The 22,989-nt window shown below is 44.7% G+C and overlaps 1 non-coding gene across 1 annotated transcript; it reads left to right on the top strand.

Annotated features, from left to right (window-relative positions):
- Positions 1-7,923: 7,923 nt before the first annotated feature.
- Positions 7,924-7,996, top strand: TRNAS-GCU (transfer RNA serine (anticodon GCU)). The gene has a single exon. It is a non-coding gene; the product is annotated as a tRNA-Ser (tRNA).
- Positions 7,997-22,989: the final 14,993 nt, after the last annotated feature.

Here is a 22,989-nt window from a genome sequence, read left to right as displayed (position 1 = left end):
CTGGTTTCTCACGCGAGCGCTCTTCCATTGACAATATCGTTAATCTAGTTTCGTACGTTCAGCACGAAAGATCCCGTAAGCGACTATCTGCAGCTTTGTTTCTAGATGTGAAAGGCGCGTATGATAATGTACTACATGAAGGCATTTTGGGTTAACTTGCGGTGTTTGGCCTTGGTAGTCGAGACTTTCGGTGGATTTTGAGTTACCTGGCTGCAAGATCATTCTTTGTGTTAACAGAAGATGGCCCAACTACGCGACGCTATACTTCTAAAGGTGTTCCTCAAGGTGGAGTTCTTAGCCCGACGCTATTCAATCTTGCACTAATTGGCGTTGCTGAACACTGGCCAAGTACCAATAAAACGTCAATATACGCAGACGGCATCTCTGTCTGGACTTCGGCAGTCACATGTCATCAGATACGTTCCCGTCTTCAAAGACCAGCAACTATGATTGCCAACTACTTGTTCAAACAAGGTCTCAGCATATCACCAGAAAAATGCGTGCTGGTGGCCTTCACTTGCAAAGCAATGACCCCTTATGTCATCTTATTTGGCGGGCGACCATTTCTTACGCCAGAACCTACTGGTTTCCGGGCATCATTATTGATAGGGACCTCTGTTGGAGTCCGCATGTTGCCTTCAGTAAGAAGCGCCTGACCGCTATTTCCCAATTGTTCAAGTTTCTGGCGGGAAAGACGTGGGGGATGTCAGTAGGCGCAACGATGGAGCTCTACAGAGCCCTATTTCTCGGTTTCCTGAGATATAGGTTGCCCGTGCTTAGCAATACCTGCAAGACCAATGTTCGTGTTCTACAGACAGTACGAGCCCAAGTACTGAGAGTATGCCTTGGTCTGCCCTGATGTACGTCAACAGAGGCGACAATTGCAATCGCTGGCGACTATTCAATAAAAACTCAGATTGCTGTAGAAGTCCTGAGAATGCACATCAGACACTTTGCACGTGTTCCCTGTCATCACCTCGCACCGTTGCCTTCAGAGAGGCGCCAAAAATCGTTCGCTAAAATGATTGTTAAGTACAACGAGAGATTTCCCTCGGGCTTCACTCCTGCATCTAAACCATCGATACTCCCTTGGTGTCTTATTCGGCCTACAGTGCATGTTAATATACCAAGGATCCGAAGGAAATCTGAGCTTTCACCGCTCGTGCTGAAACAACAGTCTCTTCTTCTTTTGCACGAGAAATATTCAGACAGTGTACATATATATACCGACGGCTCCACGAACCGCCAGTTCTCCACAGGTGCAGTAGTTGTCCCAGCGGGAGGTGTCACCATCAGCTTTAGGACTGGAAACTCCACAGCATCTACAGCAGGGGAACTAGCTGCTTCGCGCGCTGCACTTTGTGGGGTCATTCGGGAACCACCACAACAATAGTCGATTTTCAGCGACTCAAGGGTTGCCCTACAGTCTGTGCTCTCAGCACTGCGTCTCGGGCCCTACGAACAGCTTGTTTATGAAATTCGATGCCTTCTCCACACTTCACACGAGAAAAGGCATCATGTGACGTTTCAGTGGCTGCCAAGTCACTGCGGCGTCATAAGGAACGAACAGGCCGATACTGCCGCGCGGGCAGCTCTTGAAGGAACACGAGAAGAAGCCATACCACTTTCGCGGAACGATGCAGCCAGTAATCTTCAACGACTTGCGCGTGAAGTCACGTTTTCACTATGGTTTCCACCAAGCAACGAGATGAATCGTCAGCACCACTTGTCCTCTTTGATGGCTCTCCGCATGCCCACTGGGCTCGACCGAAGAGAAGCCACCCTTCTTCATCGCTTATGGCTAGGAGTGGCATTTACAAAATCTTATTCTTTTGTCACAGGAATGGTGGCCAGCGCTCTGTGCGATGCCTGTCATTGCGAAGAGACGCTGCACCACATCCTGTGCGACTGTTCGTTGTATGACATCCAGAGACAGTCACTGGCATCCGTTCTTGCGCGCGTCAACAACAGCCAAATGTCTGTGGACACTATTCTGTCATGTGCCCGAGAGAATACATTGCAACAGAAGGTGACAAAAGCTCTGTTGAAATTTCTACGTGACACGGACTTGAACAAGCACCTGTAACAGCAATGTCACACACCACGAAAGACAAGACTGGACAATGACTGAGAGTGCGCGCATGTGCTGCCGAATGTGCTGTGTTTATCTGTCTTTCCTCTCTGCTCTCTATCTTTCATCTCCCCCATTCCCCTCCCATGCGCAGGGTAGCAAACCGGCTGCCTATAGGCTGGTTAACCTCCCTGCCGTTCTTTTCCTCCTATTTTCTTTCTTTCCTTCCTTCCTTTGATAAATGCAAGCACAAGGAGAAGTTCACTGCACTGCGAGACGCGAAAATACAGCTGCCATATCATGATTATAAATTACATCAAGAAATAAAGGTTAAGGCAACAATAGAACAAGAACTGCAGCAGAATAAAACTGAAATTAGGGCACTCAACTACACATAGAGTGCACAACGTGACACGGCAGTAGTTGCCTCACCACTTGACTTCAGCGTGAACTGAGAAAAGAATTGTAAAACGCTGGCTAAGTTTTATTTCGCCCATTCGCACTAACTTTCATCTGCAAACTTTACGTCGCTCTTTTGCGAAAAGCAGTCACAAGCAGTTCCCACAGCAAAAACAAAGCAATTTTAGAAATCATGCAGCCGTTAACGAGGCATGAGTGTTTACTCAAAGTTATGTTCTAGCTTTAGGTAGCAAATATATATTTTTTAGATTACCCACTTCTCTCTCATTGTGCTCGTTAGCGCTTCAAGCAATTTGCGAGGGCGTTTACCCGTGCGACGCGTTCCGCATAGGTATGGCCGACACCGCCGACTGTGCACACTGTGGAGATGAAGAAACAATTCAACATATACTGTGTGACTGCCCGAAATACAACCTGGAAAGACAACACCTTTCTAATAAACTAAACAGGTTAGATGACCAGCCGCTGTCAGAAGAAAGGATACTGCGCCATCGTCATGACTCATCGTCACAGAAGAAAGCCGTGCAAGCGCTACTGGGCTTCTTACGAACTACTGGACTGTCGGAACGCCTCTGAGTGGACTGATTTTGTGTGTGCGTGTGTGTCAGTGTTTTTCTCTTATTTATTTTTTTAACTCTCCCTTTCTCTTTCAACTCCCTATTCCCCAAACCCAGTGTAGGGTAGCATACCGGATACTAGCATCTGGTTAACCTCCCTGCCTTCCTCTTTTCTCGTTTCTCTCTCTCTCTTTGCGAGGGGCACAGACAACGATAATGAGCATAGCTGCACTTTTCACAAAATCTCACTCATGAGGTGAATTCCAATACATGTAGCGGCTCAGCGAAAACCTAACATTGCGAGCGGCGACTCAAATTCTTGAGCCCAGAAAGAATTTTTTTCGCAAACATGCTGCGAAGCATTCCTGACAGTTTTCTTTCGTGTGGAGCAATCCACGAAAACAGTACGCGAAGTGAAGAGCATAAAAAAGACCTCTGCGCCGAACAGCACAATGCCAGAAACGTTAGGTTAAGGCTTCAATGACAAATGCGATACGCACTTAACATATTATTGTTGGCGTTCGTACCAACAAGCAGCTAAGCTGAGAGGCAGCCGAAATAAGCGAAGACCACTACGCACGCCGGGCACACTATCGCACATCGTTTATGGTATCTCCTTGCTGGTGCCCGTACTTCTTCATTGCCGCAAATGCTCATGAACACGGAGCGGGACAACGTTGCCGTCGCGTCGACGCCATGTGCACTTCTCTCGCGTTTTCAGCCCGATGTTATCGCATTGTACAACCGCAGACGATAAAGACGCATTCAGGCCACTATTACATACGCAAAAACACGTAGACGTCTAATGCACTAGGAAAGGTACTTTAGTAAATAACTAGTACGTGTGTTTCCTTGAAGCAGTAAGTGATGTGTTGCCATCTTATGGCTGGAGTGAAGCTGCGGTTCTCCGACACTTTTTTGGCCCGAGTGACCACTCTTGTCATTTTTGTGTTATTCTATGATCAAGGTGTGTCGGGAGGAGCCGGCTGCTGTTGTGGGAGAGGGAAAGAGCCACGCCAACGCGCAGCTGCGATTTCACCGGCTACTTGGCATCGTTCCGACAACTGCGGCGGGGGAAACGTGGTGCGGCACGTTGTCACGAAGACACGGACGGACAGTGTTACACAAGCTACTCAAAGAAGAGCTTTACGTCAAAAAAATGAGAGGGTGCTGCCTCGCGTAGAATCGAAATTATTTTCGAGAAATTTTTGAGAAGAAAAGAAACTGAAGATTCAGCTTTCATGTATATCAAGCGCTATCACAGAGCATCTATTGGCATTTCTGCAGTTATAGCCATATGACAACCAAATCGTCGTAAAAGACGTCCTACAACGCATACGTACGTGTGTAGATGCCACATTTTTCATCAGATTGCCACAAGCACACATAGGTGGTACAGTGATTTCTGTGCTCGGTTGCTGACTTGAATGCAGTTCGTTCGATGCCGGTAGTGAATGTCGAATTGTTGATGGAGGCGAAATGGCTGCGGTCTATTTACTGTATGATACAGTGAGAATTGGTAGAGCATCGGACGTGTTATTTGAAGGTCGCAGGTTGAGTCCCTGCCCACGGTGTAATTTATCTTTTCGTTCGCTTCTCTTTCTTCACAATTACATTACACTTACTTCTCATAACATACCCTACACTTATCTTATTATACTTGTTTGTTAGTTATCATTATTATTTTGGCCAACAAAAAAAAAACGAGCCTAAACTTACACTTCTCTCATTCAGTGCCAAGTTAAAGAAATCTAAATTACCGAAGCTTCTGAAACCCTCCACTACAGCGTTCATATTTATCATATCGGAGATCTGGTGTGCAAAATATTATGGTTATCGACGTGCCATCAGCGTGCTATACCGAGATCATGAGGCAGGAAGGAAAACGTGTAGGGTAGGGATGGGGTAAAATGAGACACGGGGCAAAACGTGACATTTTGATTTTGCCGGCCTCTGTAGCTAGCACAAAAACTACTTTTCTTTGTTTCTCTTTTCCAGCGATAAGCGCTACTACTTGTCTACCTGTTCATGCGTAAAAGTTGATGATTGCTGACAGTGTTCGCGCGGAAAAAATTATGCGGCTAGTGTCAGTGTGTTGCTGAACCGTCAAAGAGGGGCAAAATACTGCTCGGCCAAATTTTCGGATTCGTGCATGAAGCTACTCCTGCATTAGTACAACGACGTGAATACTTCTTTTGTTACTTTAGGCTACGAGCTACATAACCCCAAAAGTTTTGTTCGTTTGGTAACCGGGAACAGAGTGGTGTTTATTTTTATTTCTGGCTCGTGAGAGAGACAGAACGCTACAAAAAAGCATTCTACTTCCTTAAAAAGTGTCTTATTAAGTGAACGATTACCTTACACAGAGGATATATTATATTTATCTGTTTAAGAGGGTTCCGAAATACAAAAAAAAATATCATGTAAAGCTTCATGAGAGGAAAACGGCATAAAAACGTTTGATTGCTGTTGAGAAAAAGACTTTTCATTCGCGCTTCATCGATGTTTTTCCGCGTTTCCAAGGAGGCTATGAAGACACGCATAAAAATTGCGGACATCTGAAAGTTACGTAGTTGACAAACACATCTTGGGATTGAAATTCAACAACGTTTCTCGAACACCCTAACTGAAAAAAAAGCGCTAGAAAATCTGAATTCAGGACAGTTTTGAATTCATTGCCTCACAAAACTCGGCAGACGATGTTAAAAGCCCTGAAATGTCTGAACAGTCCAGCATCAAAACAGCGAGAAGAGGTGAGGAAGATACGTCAAAACACATCTAGCTTCCAACTGTTGAACAATACAAAGAGGTGCAAGCACTCCACAAAATACAACATCAGAACAAACACTGGCGGTGTTTGAACTGCAAGGAAATTCAAAGCAACACCGGGTTCTGTCTAGATTCAATGCGTGGAGTCCAATGAATGGGTTCTCTAAGAGTGCGTAAGGGCCCACAGAGTGAATTTGATGTCTTCCTACTGCAGAGAGTGAAGGACTGATTTTTTTTTTACACACTGTATCATTTTGCCCCGGGCAGGGTCTCGTTTTGCCCCGCAGTATTGGGCAAAATGACACATCTGAAGCTTTTTTAAAATTTTTATATATAATATTTTGAATGGTGCCAACAAGGCAATATTTATATGGCACACACCTTTCACCGAATGGAAAGTTTCTGTGTTGATGTTAATTTGTAAGGAATGAAATAAAAATAAAGTTGACTAGTTTAAAATTTTTTCGCGTTTTTCCGCACCCACCACTACCCGGTATCCTCGAGTATCCTGTCCAAACTTCCAAAGACTAATTCGTAAAAAATTATGTTCATTTTTGGCTTATATTGGTTGTTAGATAGCTTCATGGTTTAGGAGTCTTCTACAGGGGTGCTTGCTACAGAAGTCCACTGTTTCTTTTGTTTTATTTTTTGATGAGCCCTGTATACCATGCCCTGTATACCATCTGCGTAAACAAGTTAAGCGCCGCGTGGGTGTTCAAGCATAAAGGAAGCAACCTTCGTGCGCACTATTTTCCGTCTTCTGTCAAACACTGTCTGCTCAGATGCTATTGGAAACTGCCTTTCTTTTTCGCTAGTTTAACGGTGTCTGCGTGGCATATCGATGCCGTACATTTCCAGTGTTGCAACCTAGCGGCCTGTGCGTGGGTCTCCGACATTTCGATCTAACACGATTGACTTTTTTTGTTATACCAGTCGGCCTTATCATCGTGCTCTAGGGCTGTTGGGGCTCAGACAGCGTTATTGCGAAAACTGTGGACGCTCTATGTGATTCCTGGATGGTCCAGGTGCTCTTTTTTTACGTACGTACGTACATATTCAGTAAGTTGGCACTGAAATCTACTGCTCTGACTTTTCTATTGTGGCGAGTTCACGATGACCGATCAATACGTCTTGTGCTCCTTATTTGAAAAAGGCTAACCCGATGCTATCACAACAAAGAGGGCTTTCAGACAAACCAACGCTACGGGCGTGCAAGCTCAAGAGCAGCACACACTTACAATCAGAGACGTAACCAGGGGCAAGGAGAGGGGGGGGGGGACATCAAGCCTGTACTCCTCCACCCTATTTTTTGCCGTTGAATATAGGGCACAAAATTACACTCGATCCCAATTGCCTGTGTACTCTGAAAATAATCTCCGCCTACGTCCCTGCCCCAACATAGCTCGCAGATAAACCAGCTGTACCATTCTCCAATTTGTGCTATCTGCTTTGTAGACCCAAACTTGTGGTGATGAGCCACATCGATTCTTATACACTGTATGTATGGGCCCGCAAGTGCTGAGTGAATGAAATAGAATTTGCCGGCGGCAATTTGGAATTTTTGGCAAGACGAAACAGCCTTCTGTGTAATGGAAACGGGACTATTGTCATGCGAATCATTTGAGATCGAAGTATGGATTTCACATTTCGTCTGTGCCAATTGAAACTCTATACGCGTCACAGTTCCTCAATTGCAGTTGTAAAGTGTACAGTGCGGGCTGACTTCGTTTTGCCGATAACGATTCTTTTCTTACGTTCTCTCATTCATACCATTCGGAATGAAATGGAAGTAAGGACATGGATTATTCTACCCGTCTAGTAAAGCGAACTTTGGCTCATGAGATCAATCACTGGTTTAACGGCAACACAGTGTCCTCTCGTGAGTGTGTCAGCTATTGAAGAATGTAATTTTCAATGTTGCGTAAGAAGCTTCGTTTACTGCCGCGATAATGTAATGAGTATTAGTCCTCAGGCACCTCACATCGTCTCGGTTAGGTACTTTTTTTTTGTTAGCTTCATCTACGAGACATAATGGTGCGTGTCGCAGTGCGCTTGCAACCAGAAGCTTTGAAAATTGATTGTATGTCACAGTTTACCTCCCGCCCCGCCGCGGTGGTCTAGTGGCTAAGGTACTCGGCTGCTGACCCGCAGGTCGCGGGTTCGATTCCCGCCTGCGGCGGCTGCATTTCCGATGGAGGCGGAAATGTTGTAGGCCCGTGTACTCAGATTTGGGTGCACGTTAAAGAACCCCAGGTGGTCAAAATTTCCGGAGCCCTCCACTACGGCGTCTCTCATAATCAAATGGTGGTTTTGGGACGTTAAACCCCACAAATCAATCAATCAATCAACAGTTTACCTCCCAATGAGCTCAAACAGTGTCTTCATTCGCTAGCCCTTGCAAGTTGACGTTCATGTTCAGGTTGTTGTCATATTAATATCACACGGCAAGTTTGCAGTGCCCTTTATGACTGATGGTTGGTATTGAGCATGTCGAATATATCTACCACACTACTGCTTTGGTCATCAGACTGTAACCTTGCGGTAAGCCACGCGGAAATGGAATACTTCAAGATATCCTCACAACATCGCAGTGGTCAATAGAAATGATTCATACCGAATTACCATGACCCTTTGTTACATCGCTTCCCTTCAGCGTATAACTTGTCCAGCTAAATGAAATAAACAAAGAAACTAAAATGACCATGATCACCTCTCTCGCAAGGGTGGTGGCAAGGCGAAAATACACAAGCGCTTAGATACAGGTGCCTATCAAAATATGCCGAAGTGGTCAAATGCAGTCTAAATACAACCACCACAATGGGTTTCGTAACTATATTGTAAAGAATGAAACTTTGCTGAAGTTCGAGCAATTTGTAAAACTTCGAGGTTGGACAGTCAAAAATTTATTTTTTCTTAGAGAACTTGAAGCGGTGATCCACTTCAAACTTCCCATGTCCGGCGTGTTGACGCAGTCGTTTGGTGCATGCTTACAATATTACCTCTAACGCATTTTGCCCCACTATTCAAGTATCAGAATGTTGCAATTACTTTTTATATTTCTTTCATACGGTTTCAAAAGCATAGGTATACTAGTTCTATAGACAGGTAGTGACAGACGACTTCACCTAGTAACAAGGTGTTCTCCACAAACAACCAGACTCACACGCCAAGATGTATGTAGCCTGCAAGAGTCGTCAGCCCACGTGTCGCGATCTACATTTCCTTCGCTGTGACATTTACTGGCACAGAGCGAGATGGAAACTGTGGGTGCTGACCTTTCGATTGATCCGGTCTAGTTTTACGCTCTGTTTGCTGTTCCCGTCTGGAGTTGATCGCTCGGCTCGTATTGACTGCTTGTGCTTTGGCCATCTGTTGCAGTGTATATATATGAAAGGCCAAGCACTTCATTGCGTATTGCAGGCACATTTAGCCTATCTATCTATCTATCTATCTATCTATCTATCTATCTATCTATCTATCTATCTATCTATCTATCTATCTATCTATCTATCTATCTATCTATCTATCTATCTATCTATCTGTCTATCTATCTATCTATCTATCTATCTATCTGCCTATCTATCTATCTATCTATCTACCTATCTATCTATCTACCTATCTATCTATCTATCTATCTATCTATCTATCTATCTATCTATATGTCTTTCTGTATCTGTTTGTCTGTCTGTCTGTATCTGTTTTTCTGTCTGTCTGTCTGTCTGTCTGCCTGCCTGTCTGTCTGTCTGCGACTGCTTGATTTCCTGATCACCTCCGTAATTTCACGAATGACTTAAAGAAGATGACTCAGTGGTCATGACATGAATACTGTCACTATGCTGTTGGGTACGTCCTCAAACTCTCTCTGTCAGATATGTTTAACACATACTCGTATACCTTGAGTGGGTATGTGCCAGAGGATTTCGACAGTCTACATCTGCCCAAGAACAGGTAGCGATAACCAGACGAGTGGATGGATGGTGGAACTTTATAGTCCACAAATAATAAATATCAGGATCCCAGTTAGAATCCAACCCAAGCATTCTGCGCGGCATTCATATATTTTACCACGTAGCCACGTCAGGACTCAAAACTACTTTGCGAAAAGACCCTATAGGCAGGCGTAATGTTATTGAAACGTCAACTGTGATGGCAATGCTGGCTGTCTAAATTTAAAAACAATATATAAGGACGCCTACGGCACAGGCGTCACACTGGGTTAACGTTAATTGAAGGTGAGCGCCAGCCACTGAAGTAGGGCAGAGTAGCAGTGTCCATGAACACCACCCTAGCAAGCACAAGTGCTACACCACTAGAGGTGTTGGTAATACCCACGCTTTTGTTGGCATTGTTACACATCTGTGAACAACTCATTTCATGAAACGCATACGACTGTTCACCAATTGTCCCTACAGATGTTTCTATACACTTTCAGGGTCGTTTTGTAACGTTTCGCTTAAGAAAAAAGAATATGCCACAGTCACCTTCCCTCCGCATGATTCACATAATATCAATTCCCATAATACATAGGATCTGTCAACTTTTTAAACACGATAGTCTTTCTTGGAGACCTTCGACGCAAAAACTTTGGTCTGTATGTCTGTACATTTGTCTGTTTGCCCACTGTTACCGCGAACCGGGTACTTTAAACAGCACCAGCAGATATTCCGAACAGCCGACCCTTTCGGCAGCGCTCACCAATGTTGCACAAGAATCAGGGTTCATACGTGTGCGATTGTCAATTAAAAAGCAATTATTTCGCATATCCGAGGCAGCATAACAACACGTATATATTCTGCATGTTCGTGTTTTACTATAAAATGCATACATAAGTAATTCTAAGGACCATAGCGCTCATAACGCTGCACTGACCATGCAACGCTTTCACGAAAAGGAGAGTGTTTCCAACGCTTTGCTAAGAAGACATGGTGGTGCCCCCTACCCATCGCCTTGCGTTCTACAACTTATCACTTCTGAGACGGGCGCGCACGCACGTCTCAGGGCCACGCGTTTTGTTTTCCAAAAGACACTGCCACATGGCGCTCATGTCTCACGTGTGACGTGACTTGATGCGCTCGTTCGCCTCCGCTGCACGCTCAAGGCCCTCTAACGCAGTGCCTCCGGAATACCATTCACTGAATTTCTAGCGCAGAACATCAAATAAATGTTTTGTTCACTCTCTCCACACGCAAGACTATCGTCTTTCGACGACGTTTGCAGATTACATGCAGATACGGGGCCAATTTCTTCCTTCCCTGCACTTCGCTACGTTGTACAAGTTCGCAGTAGGGTGTCAAAACAAGAGGGAACAAAGAAATAAAGCAAGAAGGGACGAGGGTTCACAGTGAAAAGAAACACCCAAAAAATACGTAATGAAACGGCAAGGTCTCAAAAAGTACAAGCGTATATAAATTCGAGAAATGGTAATTTGTGCATAACAATAACACAAAAAAACGCATTCCACAATTACTTATAAAAGTTGCTATCAACCTCACAGCATTGTATGTATTCCACAAATAACTTGCGAGGATCCGCAAGATTTTTTTGTCTGTCTCGCATTGACACGATATCTATTAATATTAGTGAAATAAACTGGTCCAATATTATACCTTATGGTCAAGAAAAGCGACTTATTGTAATCCCAAGAATAATGAGTTACTGTTCACGTTCAATATTAAATACGTTATCAATATTCTGGAGATCTTGATACACCAATATTCCCAGGATAACAAAAAAATGTTTGCGAAACCATCGATGTTGAAGAACCGGCGTGGAGCGCTCTTGCCTTCGTTGCTTATAGAGATGAACTGCGCAAAAACAAAGAAAAAAAAGATCCTACAGATAAGATATCTAGAAATTATAACTGGTATATATTATTTATTAGCCGAAGCGTTTGTTTAACAGCTGGGGTGATGAGCCCGTGGGACAGACTCATAATTTGGGTTTGCTTGGAATCTATATGAATTTGTGATGGAAAATATAAACATGCACTAGGCAGTGCAAAAAAAAAGATATCTTTGTGGTGCTGACCATGCGCCAAAGCTGCTTGGGAGCTGTTAACTGTATCGCTATTATTTTTGTAGGTTCAGAGAATATATAGGGCAAAAAATTAGACCAAGTGTTATGATTCTTTGAGCGTTCCTGCATTCATGTATTCATTCAGAGCTCACGCAGCAAAATTTGTTTCGAGGGTAACACGGAAAAAGTTATGGCTGACTGAAACACCTCCTTACTTAGCTTGTCATAAAGTTGGGCTTAAGGGTCAATTTTGCGTCACCACTCCTGTCTTCTTTTGTGATTCTTCAACCCATTTCTGCGACACTCAGCATGACACAAAAACGTTTGAGACTTACTTCTTCATGCATTTAGCCCATTTATGTTGGAGAAGATAATGTCTAAATCTAATACAGCTTCTCGATCATTTATTTAGAAGTCTCAGAATGGGCCATTCATAAGCTTGACGGCAGGTCACCGTTAAAATAACTGAGGCCCTGTAAGCTAAAAAGAGATAGAGGCCATTTTACTATACAAGGCGCTTTGTGAGCAGCTCTCTTAACTACTACAGCATCTTATTAAGGCCTCAGATCCCTCATCGAAACAGAAAACTGCCCGTCGGCGTCTTCGTGGTTTGGGTAAACACTACGATACTTCGCGAGACACAGGCGTCGGCATGGAACGCGAGTGATGCGAAAATGATCATGCGAGTATGTCACCCTATGACGATATCATGATGCTACAGATCGTCAGAGTTTGCGACTTCATCATTACGTCGCAATGACACCACAGTGACGTCATATGTGACATCACGTGACGACGTCCTCACAGCACATCATCGCTTGGTAATAGGTGGGCCAACACCAGAGGCACCCAATATACTGAAAGTTTGCAATACCTTCGATTCAGGAGTCAGTGCAAAACCACGCTGGGTGCTGAAATATTTCGTGGTTGTGGAAATTAATACAACTCGGCAAAAAAAAACTTCGTGTTTTGTTTCCTATTATTTGATTTTAACGCAAACGGGACCCTCAAGTACCCAAAACAAGAGGCAAGTCATCGCCTGGAGAGGTTCCAGACGAACACCTTTTCTAACGCATTCCATCTAAAACTAACATATCCAGACAAACATCAGGACAAGTGCCAGTTGTTCCAGGATGGACCAGCAACACTGATGCACATGATATGGGAGTGTATATTTATCGGAATAATGGCAGTTACTTCGCGAACACTATTTTCGAGGTGGACCGCCACTTCTGCAGCACAGCAGTCGCCATCAAATTTTATAGGCAGTCCGCCTAGCCCGTAAGGCGGCGTTGAGGCAACGCCTTGACGTTCTTTCACGTTCTCCCAAATCCTGGTCACGTTAAACCTTGCCTGACATATAATATAGTTGTACCAATTTATCCCTTACAAACACTAGCCAGCACGCTCTGCACATGTCGGTCTTGCAGATCGATGATATGGCAAAGCGCACGGTGTTGCTGAAGAGGTATTGCTTCTCATATTAAGTGCCATCAGCAATTATCGATAAGGTAAGTGAGCGTACGCCAAAGGAACAACAAGCAGGTGACGCAACGTGGATGGGTATGTCCTGACAGGCTTTACCTAGAACGAATTATAGCTTTCACTAATTGTGGCATGCCAATTGCCCCCAGTTAATGAAACCAAAGTATGAAGAAAGCAAGCAGCGTTTTCTAAATATAGTGGTGTTCTACAGATGAACAAGTTGAGCCTTGTAATGGTATATTCTGGGAGGATTGCCAGCACTGACAATTTCAGAACTGATTCAAAAAGTGGTTGAGAAGGGAGTCCTTGTTACATTTGGAGTTATCTAGAAATGATGGGATTACAGTGAGCAATCCTTAGCGCATTTAGGGGCAGCGCGAGAAAAGTGAAGAGGCGATGGCGAGTACAGGTGCTGCGAAAATGACAGGTCGCAACGACGCTGCAGAATCCCACTTCCTCACTGAGTCTAGTGGTGCACAGAGTAAAAGTGGAAGTCCGACGCTTAATTACGGCCATCCTGTCGCGTTTCAGGCAGGCGCGTATAATGAACGTTGCCGAGTCTTGCCTGCTCTAGTAAAAACGTGCGGCTATGATGCAGGTGCTCACACTCGGTCCAACACTTTGTGTTATATAGAACAGCGTGGCTGTCGTCGACTTGAAGAGGAGGAGGAGGATTGAAAGAGGAAGGACAGGGAGGTTAGCCAGTTGTCGACTTGAAGACGTTAGGAAATAAGTACATCTGGTAACCGAGGTGGTTGATTATAGTCGGCGGGAAACTTTTGGCATAGTGGCGCAATGGCTTCCTATTCTTTCACTGCCGACGCGGTGGTTAAGTGGTTAAAACAATGGTTAAAAGTCGCAGTATAGTATAGTGTACTAGAAAAGTGCAGTGAAAGAAACGAAGAAGTGGTGCCGCATCTCGGATGTTGCTTCTATGTTTGGTAGTGTGTTGGCGACACACAAAACGTGGTTTTGGCAGGCACGCATTTATGAGCTGGCACTGGAGGCCAATTGGTTACCCAAGACCAGGCCCGGCAAGCCACTGCCGGGCTCTACAAATGGCTCCACCCGGGTTTAACTACGGACTCTCACATTGAAATAAGGTTTGTTCTTCTAGCAGCGGTGCAGTAGTCAGTTTGTACTGGATCTGTTGAGAGTGTCCGCATTTGACGCACGTGAGCATCAGCCCACGAAAACGCGTAATGGCGCGTTTTAGCGCGTTCGCCAGCGTACTGAGCTTTCATCGGTGTAGTAAAAGCCTGCTGCACGCCTTGGCGCGCGAGCAAATTGCAGGCATGTCAAAATTGGGACGAGCCATTCTTTCTTTGAAAAAAGCCTAATTACTCTCATGAAATGCGCCGATTCAAATTAGCGCATGTCCACCTACTTCTTCAATTAATGTTGTGCTCTTTCCAAACAGCAATAAGATGCGTATACATAACAAAAGACGCTCCAATAAACAGTCGGCAAAGCTATAGTATCGGTATCGTGTCGCTCTAGTGCAAATGCGCCTTCGGTAGAAAACGTTCGGCGGAGGTGGCCAGAATCAATACATGAACTAAGAAGTAAAAAAAAGATGACTGCCATCTTCGAGAAGCATTAGATGAATACCTAAATAACCCTCTAAGTTTCCATGGTTGTTCTCCCTGTTGCCAACTGATGAAGTAGTGGTAGCGCTGTCCACTAGGGGTGTCATTGTGTAATTCTGTCACCTAGCTTGACGCTGCATTAGCTGCATTTTGTGCCCCTTTTACAAAAGTACAGCTGATTATGACGTGCAAAAGAATAAACGCTAATAAAACACGTTTCCATCGACTTTCTTCCTGTTAGGCGGCCGGAGAGCCCCTTTTCTTATAACACCACCGGATAATTTAAGTAATGCGCAACACCTGAACACCGCTGTAGCGTAAATGGTGCAGCACTGTTATCGCTTTCAACGCGGAATAATGAGAAAGCTAGCGATGTGGAAATATTCTCCGCCTTTTTTCTCTTATAGGGGTAAATGGCGAAAGAAGCCGAGACACGAAAGCATCCGCGCTGCCTTGTTTATTTGTGTTCTCTTCTCGTTAAATTGCGCAATGCACGCATCGCTCACCCTAAACCTATACTATGCACTAATATGTGATGCTGGCTTTCACATTCTATAAAGTTGCTTCCAGCAACTTAGTGCCAGAATCCGTTCATGTTTACTATAATATGTAATGCAGCAACAAGAAAACAATCTTCACGTATTCCCTTTCCATACGCAATCCCTTAAGCATCTTTCGGCGGCCGAGCTGCATGAATCTTGAATGCCTTTCTACGAAGTACCCCCCCCCCCGCTCCCTTTCTTGTATGTCGTTTGCTTAACATCTCCTCGGAGACGAGAAAGCTTTTTACAACTTTTCATAATTTTTTCTCCAGCACATGAAAGCAACTTATGAAACTTGGCTCTCTCTGAGGCCTTTTAGCACAATCTAACTTTTCTCTTTATATGTACGTACATGCCATACATATTTCGCCATGGTGATAGAAAGCGCATGTTCCTTTTAAAGAAGTATCAAGCTCAATAGCATAGGCACACATTACCTTCGGCAGCATAGATTTCTTAACGGGCACTAAAAAAATTATCTGGTGTAAATTGATAAAGTGTGCTATGAGAACTCTAGCGTCTTATTGTTCATGATAATAAATTTATTATTAGACGAGAAACTCAAGGTTAAAGTTAGGTGCTTAAATTTCGCGCTGAAATTTCTGTGCATCTCGTCAGACGTTTCATAACCTATCTTTCCTACTGTCGCAATATTCCTTTGGTTAATTTTCCTGAAACTTCGTAGTCTAGGCCATGGCACACACAGATGAGATATGTATTTCATTTTTATCAATAAGAAGCTACGTGGGGCCCAGTGGACGCCTTAAAAATGTATGACTTCACGGCGCCTGGTGCGGTAATTTGTACTTTTTTTTTTGTCCAGATCCGTTCTCTTTTTCCGCGTTGTTTCGATTACTAAGCGCCGCGTCGTTGAATGAGTTGTGTTGTCGTGATTGTGAAATTAGACTTACTATCACGAGAAAATTGCTTTGTTTTTAGTTTTTAGAGGCGAAGCTTCTTATAGCGGCACCAATTCGTCCCTCGTAGTCGTAGTCGTAGTCATAGTGTGTCTTACGCTTTGACCTCCAAGGTGGTGCCGGTGGGAGATTTCTCCTGTGCGTTGTTGAACAAAAAAAAATTGCAGCGTGCGTGTTAACTAAAAGACGAATTCTTATGTCTCTCATTCCCCATTAGCAGCCATTGGCAAGTTCCAGTAGGAAACGTTAGTAGAAGTAGAAGTGTTAAAAGCCGACTTCTGCTCCCTCTCATTCCCAGTAGCAGCCATTTCTTACCTCCAAGGTAGTGCCTGGTCAGATTTCTCCTGTGCGGGATTAAACAATAAAAATTTTTATTCAAAACGCCATTGATTGATGAAATAAACCAACGAAAGATGCCAGATGTTTTCTAAAAGCAAAACGAAAAGACGCTAGATGTTTCTAAAGCAAGACAAAAAAATTGCCCGCAGCTTCCCTCGGGGGAACACTGAGGAGGATGCGGACCATATAATTGGTTAACGGGGTGTTAAAGTGCGACTTACTTGGGTCGATGGCTAAATTGGCTAACGTGGTTGTGAAATGGGGTGTTAAATTGCGACTTACTTGGGTCGATGGCTAAATTGGTTAACGTGGTTGTAGGAGGGGGTGTTAAATGAGTGAACACGTACACACGTATGCGAAAGGGCGGCGCTGGTCGAAGGGACGTCGATCATTGTGTTTGTGGATTCGTTGGAATTCATTTCGCCGCGACCTTGGACGTCGACGCGCCGTACAAACCAACCGACGAGCGGCAACTGAGCGAGCGAGCGCCGACCTTGAGTATATATACAGCACGACGGCGCATGCACTGTCAGCTGTTGAATGTTCTCGAAGCGCGACGCCACATGCGCGTCCATTGGAGAATCAGGAGAATTGTAGATGTCGAACGCGGTGTGTAGAGGAGGAAGCGTGCACAGATGGTGGAGGAGTGAAGCGCGCGCGGTGTGTAGAGGAGGAAGGGATGCACAGATGGTGGAAGAGTGGGCGACGGCGCATGCGCGCGCGTCAGCTGTCGAATGTTCGAGAAGCGGTGTGGACGGCGCGGACGACGCGGACGGCGCACTACAAGGCGCGAGTATAAGATGCTCCGCATCTAAAAGAAGACGCCAGCTGCTTAAAGAAAGGCGCCAGGTGTTTTCTAAAGCAATGGTTTTATAATCAAAACCATATCGATAGCGGTTTGTAGTTGCCGATGCTCGTTGCCGTCGGTGTGTGCTCGTATGGATAAGGATGCCGAAAGGCGGGCGCGCAGGGCAGCGGCGGCGCGCGCTCGCACACAGGACCCTGAAGTGTGAGCACGCGAGGCAGAAGCGCGCCGGGAAGCTGCACGACGTCGCCGCCAAGATCCTGCTGTACGGGAACAAGAAGCCACATCAGCAAGGCAGCGTCGGCAAGATCCCGCCGTACGTGAACAAGAAGCTGCAGCGGCACGTCAGCGTCGGCAAGATCCTTCCATACGGGAACGAGAGGCCGAGGCAACACGTCAACGTCGCGAAGCAGATCTTGAAAACGTTCGACAATGGGAAGTGGCGAGGAAGCACGCATATCGCCAGGTGAATTAACGGAAGAAAATTTCATGGTATTACTTCCAGGAGCTTTGCCCAATCTCATCACCATTCACCTCGTGGATCTGCCGTCATTTTTTTAACGCAATGCGTGTGTTCTGTTTTCTTTAAAACACTCTTCTTCATAGAGAGATTCACGTTTATATCACCTCGATTACTTCATTTGTACAAGTTCGGTACATTTTTGTATTATTCACAATATCTCGTCACACTCGCACCAAACGTTCCTTTGGTCGAAATGGCCTATATATACCTAAAACATACGAGGCTGTTTAAACCCTTTTCACCTGCCTGGGCCAAGCAAAACATGCGAAATATAGTCGCTAGCTAACTTCTCCCGCTGTAGACAAAACGGGATCAGTTTTAGGAGATAAGAGGAACCACACGCGGTGTCCGTAATATTAGTGACGCCGTATTATTACTAGACGGGTGATTTGCACAGCTAATAATGTTGCATAATAGCCTATAGCCCCTGTTTACTTTAAAATTAAGCACATTTTATTGATTATGACAACTTGCTGACATCAACATTGTAAATCCACTCACGTGGAGGGTGGTCTGAAGTTCCACTCTGAGCTGCGTCAGTACGATGCGCATCTTTGCAAACGAGTGCCACTGTCACGCATGAAAATTGATTTAGTGAAACTATAATATAGCAGTTCTACAATTCCAGAAGTGAAAAGTTTTGCACTTGCGCTGCAATCTATCTTCAGCTCTCAAATAAAGAAAGCAAGCGTTCATAGCTGATTGACAATATGATTCTATGCGTCGTTGAAGCACCCCTAAACTACCCAGGGGCAGCAATATACTTTTGAAGTTGCAGTTGTACACGAATCTACAAGGAACACATCACCGCGAGAAGGTGCCTAATAGTCAAAGAGCTGTGAGCACGGGCACCTTCTAGCAGACAAACAAGTTATTTTTGCGGTCATGTCATGTGCTACTTCGTCGCCTTCATTCACGATGATTTTACAGGTCTGCATCCCACACAAAACGGTTTCAGCCGTCATCGGTCTCCAATCGATGCAAGCAAGAGCAGCTGCTAGTGATGTCCTCGATTGAGGTTCAACAAAGAGCATCAACCAGCGTCAAGTTGCAATATTAGAAAGACCGAAAGCAAGAAAGAAAAGAAGGCAGTTCGTTTTACTTAAGATCTAATTGATTGACATAGGGGGTTAAATGTCCCAAAATCACCATATGATTATGAGAGACGACGTAGTGGAGGGCTCCGGAAATTTCGGCTACCTGTAGTTCTTTAACGTGCGCCCAATTCTGAGCACACGGGCCTACAGAATTTTCGCCTCCATCGAAAATGCAGCCGCCACAGCCGGGATTCAATCCCACGACCTGCGGGTCAGCAGCCGAGTACCTTAGCCACTAGACCACCGTGGCGGGGCTTTACTTAGGATCTAGGGAATGTGGAAGAAATATAATATGAAACTATGGAGAGTCATTCTTACTGTGCATCAAGCCCTGTCTGCGATTAAATACTTGTTCAATAACATCTCTAGACCTATCTCAATCAATTGGCTCGGGAAATCCTCCAACGCAACGAACATCGTGTAAAAGAAGTGTGTAGCAGCCAGACACGCTGACTTCTTTATCAATAAGCTAGACCTACGCAGGACCGAGATCTTGAAACCATCAAGCGTGTACCTCTACCGTAATGTCCCTCCGTCAGAGTTCCGAAATTTGATTCGGAAAAGTTTCTTTCATGGTTACTTTATTTTCGTTGGTGTTTTGTTTCAGGCGTTTTTGTCAGTCCGGGTTATCGTAGTAGTCTGCCTGTTAGTGTCTTTCACTGTTGATCATGCTTCCACGAAGTGACTGTAAGTTTGGTGTCACATAAATGTTCGAGAAGAAAGCGTGCAGTCTTTTCGCGCCATGTTCTAGGTCTGTCATGGCACACCACCTGCTGCACAGACAAATTTATAGAACATCAATTTTTTTATGTACTTGGAGAACGTCTACAAGCACGGATCAGCCACATATCTTCGCGGTGTTGCAATTTAGCTCCCTCTGCACTACTCGCCCCCAATCTGATCGAATGTGACTTTTTGCTTCGTTATCCCAGTTGGTCTTATCAGTGGGCCGTGAAGTTACTTGCGTTCGCATGACGCATATTGCAAAAACTGTGCTTGCTTGACGCGTGGGCTGCATAGTCTAGGACTTTTTTTTTGTTTTGACTTATACAGACACTCCAAGGTGGCATGAAAGACAAGGGTTGAAGCTCTTTTTTTATTACCACGCATACGTCTGGCATTCTCTGGTATTTGCACAATACCCAGTGCTATCAAGAAAAATGTGGCTTTCCTACCTGCAAAAAGCTGTCGTTTTAAAAGGTTTGTTTAGCCGGCGTTTAAAAAGGCTGGCACCTGGAATTCAATTTTCAGATAAATAACGTAGTACATATCAACAATGCGAGATCTACTTTAGAGACCCGCGCATGCCTTTGTCAGCACCATAAATACATGTCTACTGCGTGTATATGACCCTGCAAAAGCTCACCGAATGCAATCCGATGCAGAGAAGGGCTTTCAAAATGAGACAAGACGGGACAGCCTCCAGAAGAATCGAAACAGGATTATTTTCTTTAAAAATATTTGAAATTCAAGTATGGATTTTTTATTCGATCAGTTGGCCGGAAAATCCTTAAGTAACCGGTGTGACTCAATTTCGCTTCCCAGGTATGTTATGGCGTGTTCAGTTTTGCTCCGTGTCAGTCGTTTTCTGTTGGGTCATTTTATCGGTGTATGCACGTGCAAAGAACTCAAAATATTGTCCCGCGTATAGAAAAATCGCTCCAGCGTAGCCGCTAAAACGACGTCGAATTGATGAAGACGACAACGTTGTTGTTATGGGGCTGAGTCTCGGCTGCCCAGTGGACCTGTAATTCTGTGTGCTATATGCAGTGTCCTATCTCGGTGCTCATGTATCACACTTAATTAAACACTTCGCATAACATCTTTTTGGTGGAGGTGCTTGGGTCTGGAGGGTGGGATAAGATCACACTGCATGGAGTTGGTCTGGACGGTGAACACTGCACGCGTTCTCAGGCATGGGGGATGGATGGAGGGGGCCCTGAGCCGGGTTATTGTAAGACCGGGAAGCGTATTGTGCATCTTTGTACCTGTATGTTACAATAAAACAGAGTTAACTCAAAACGTTTCAGCAGCATGCCACTCTACTTGAAGATACAATCTTCCCGCACACTTTGTAATGCATTAGGTTATACAACGAGGGATGTAACTTATTTTGTGGCAAAGCCAGCCGCACTTTGCGACGCACGAATCAAGTTATCTCGAAGTTCACACTCGTTTGCTTTCTTTCTTTCTGCACTATACGTCATCAACCAGACTCATCATGGAAATATTAAGTCACATAACATATCATCACATGAGGGGGGTCAGTGACGTGCATAATGTAGTTTTTTGTATCACTTGATTCCCCTGCCACTTGTCGCTTAAGGCATCGCTCAACGAGACAGCTGAGGCCTTCGGCTTAAGAAATGGTCTTGAACAGACGGCCTGTTAGCGGGGCACGCTTAAGCAGAGAAATGTAGTTTTAACAGCCATTGATAATATTTCATGTACTTCCACGCCAACCTAGCAGTTGTTCAAGGGAATAAAACATCTTGCAGTCTTTCGGTTAGGAACTTTGTCTAATAAATTTTCTAGTAAGGTAACTGTTACTTAAGGCGATGTGTTCTGTATGTTATTCATCCCGTTGCTACGCTGTTTCGCCACAATGTTCGTTAGTTAACTAACAAGCTAGAACCTTTGTGAAGTGCTATTTATTTGATGAACGCCCCGCCGCAGTGGTCTAGTGGCTAAGGTACTCGGCTGCGGACCCGTAGGGCGCGGGTTCAAATCCCGGCTGCGGCGGCTGCATTTCTGATGGAGGCGGAAATGTATTAGGCCCGTGTGCTCAGATTTGGGTGCACGTTAAAGAACCCAAGGTAGTCTAAATATCCACAGCCCTCCACTACGGCGTCTCTCATATTCATATAGTCGTTTTGGGACGTTGAACCCCACATATCAATCAATCATTTATTTGATGAACAGCAGTCTGCAACAGAGCACGCACAAGTGTCCGTAACGACTCCTGTAAATCTGTTTATATTCCCGCTGTAATCTGAATGCAATGCTTTTTTTTAAAAGCTTAGCGCAGGGCGGAGCCACAGAATAGCGGCTGCGCATGGTTCTGATTTTCTTGTTAATCGTGTACAGAGTGCTTGTTTGTTCACTGAGCGCAAAACTGTTTATTAATTTGCTCATTATTTGCAAGCTGTTAACGAATAACTTTGAAACGATCTTCTTACACCCCGCACAGCGTTGTTCTGACACCTTTCTAATTCAGTGTTTCGCAATTGCTCGAGCGAAAGTTATCACTCATCGCACTGTAAGAAAACGAGATTTCTCGGAAGTATATATGCCTTCATAAGAACGTGTTCAATTTTTCTAATGTTTCAGTTAAAGTGTTCGGGCCTTCGAAAACAGGAATTAGTGCCCCGTTAATGCGTCTTTGTTCCCCAAAGCTTAAATGAGCTAAAAAGTAGCTGCGAGTTTTCAGTGCTTCAGTACACAAGGGCCCGGAATGCTGTCAGAAACTTTTAGCTAGCCTTTTACTAACTGCGACGTGCCAATGACCCCAAAACAATGAAACCGTTGTATAAAGAAATAGTTTAGTGTCTTCTGTATGACAACAGTGTTCTGTCGCTTTAACAATTGCACCACGTGTTGATCTGTTCTGGGACTAATTTTAGCATCGACACCTTATATAGGTGCTGTTTCAAAAGGTCAAAGGTAAGCGAAGGGGAGGGGGGGGGGGGCTCTGGTTAATTGTTTAGTTATTTCAGAAGATAAAATTACACCTTGTAATCGGAGGCGCCGTTGAAGACAGCGTAAGAAGACTGAGCAGCCGATGTCGAGTGCGGTCGAAAATATGACAGGTTCGTCGGAGCTTCAGAATCTATTCTCCCCGCGAAGGTTCGCTGAGTAGT

The sequence above is a fragment of the Rhipicephalus microplus genome, chromosome 10 (genome assembly GCF_043290135.1).
Source record: "Rhipicephalus microplus isolate Deutch F79 chromosome 10, USDA_Rmic, whole genome shotgun sequence".
NCBI lineage: Eukaryota > Metazoa > Arthropoda > Arachnida > Ixodida > Ixodidae > Rhipicephalus > Rhipicephalus microplus.
The sequence above is the reverse complement of the archived record's forward strand: the minus strand, read 5'-3'. Positions and strand labels throughout refer to the sequence as shown.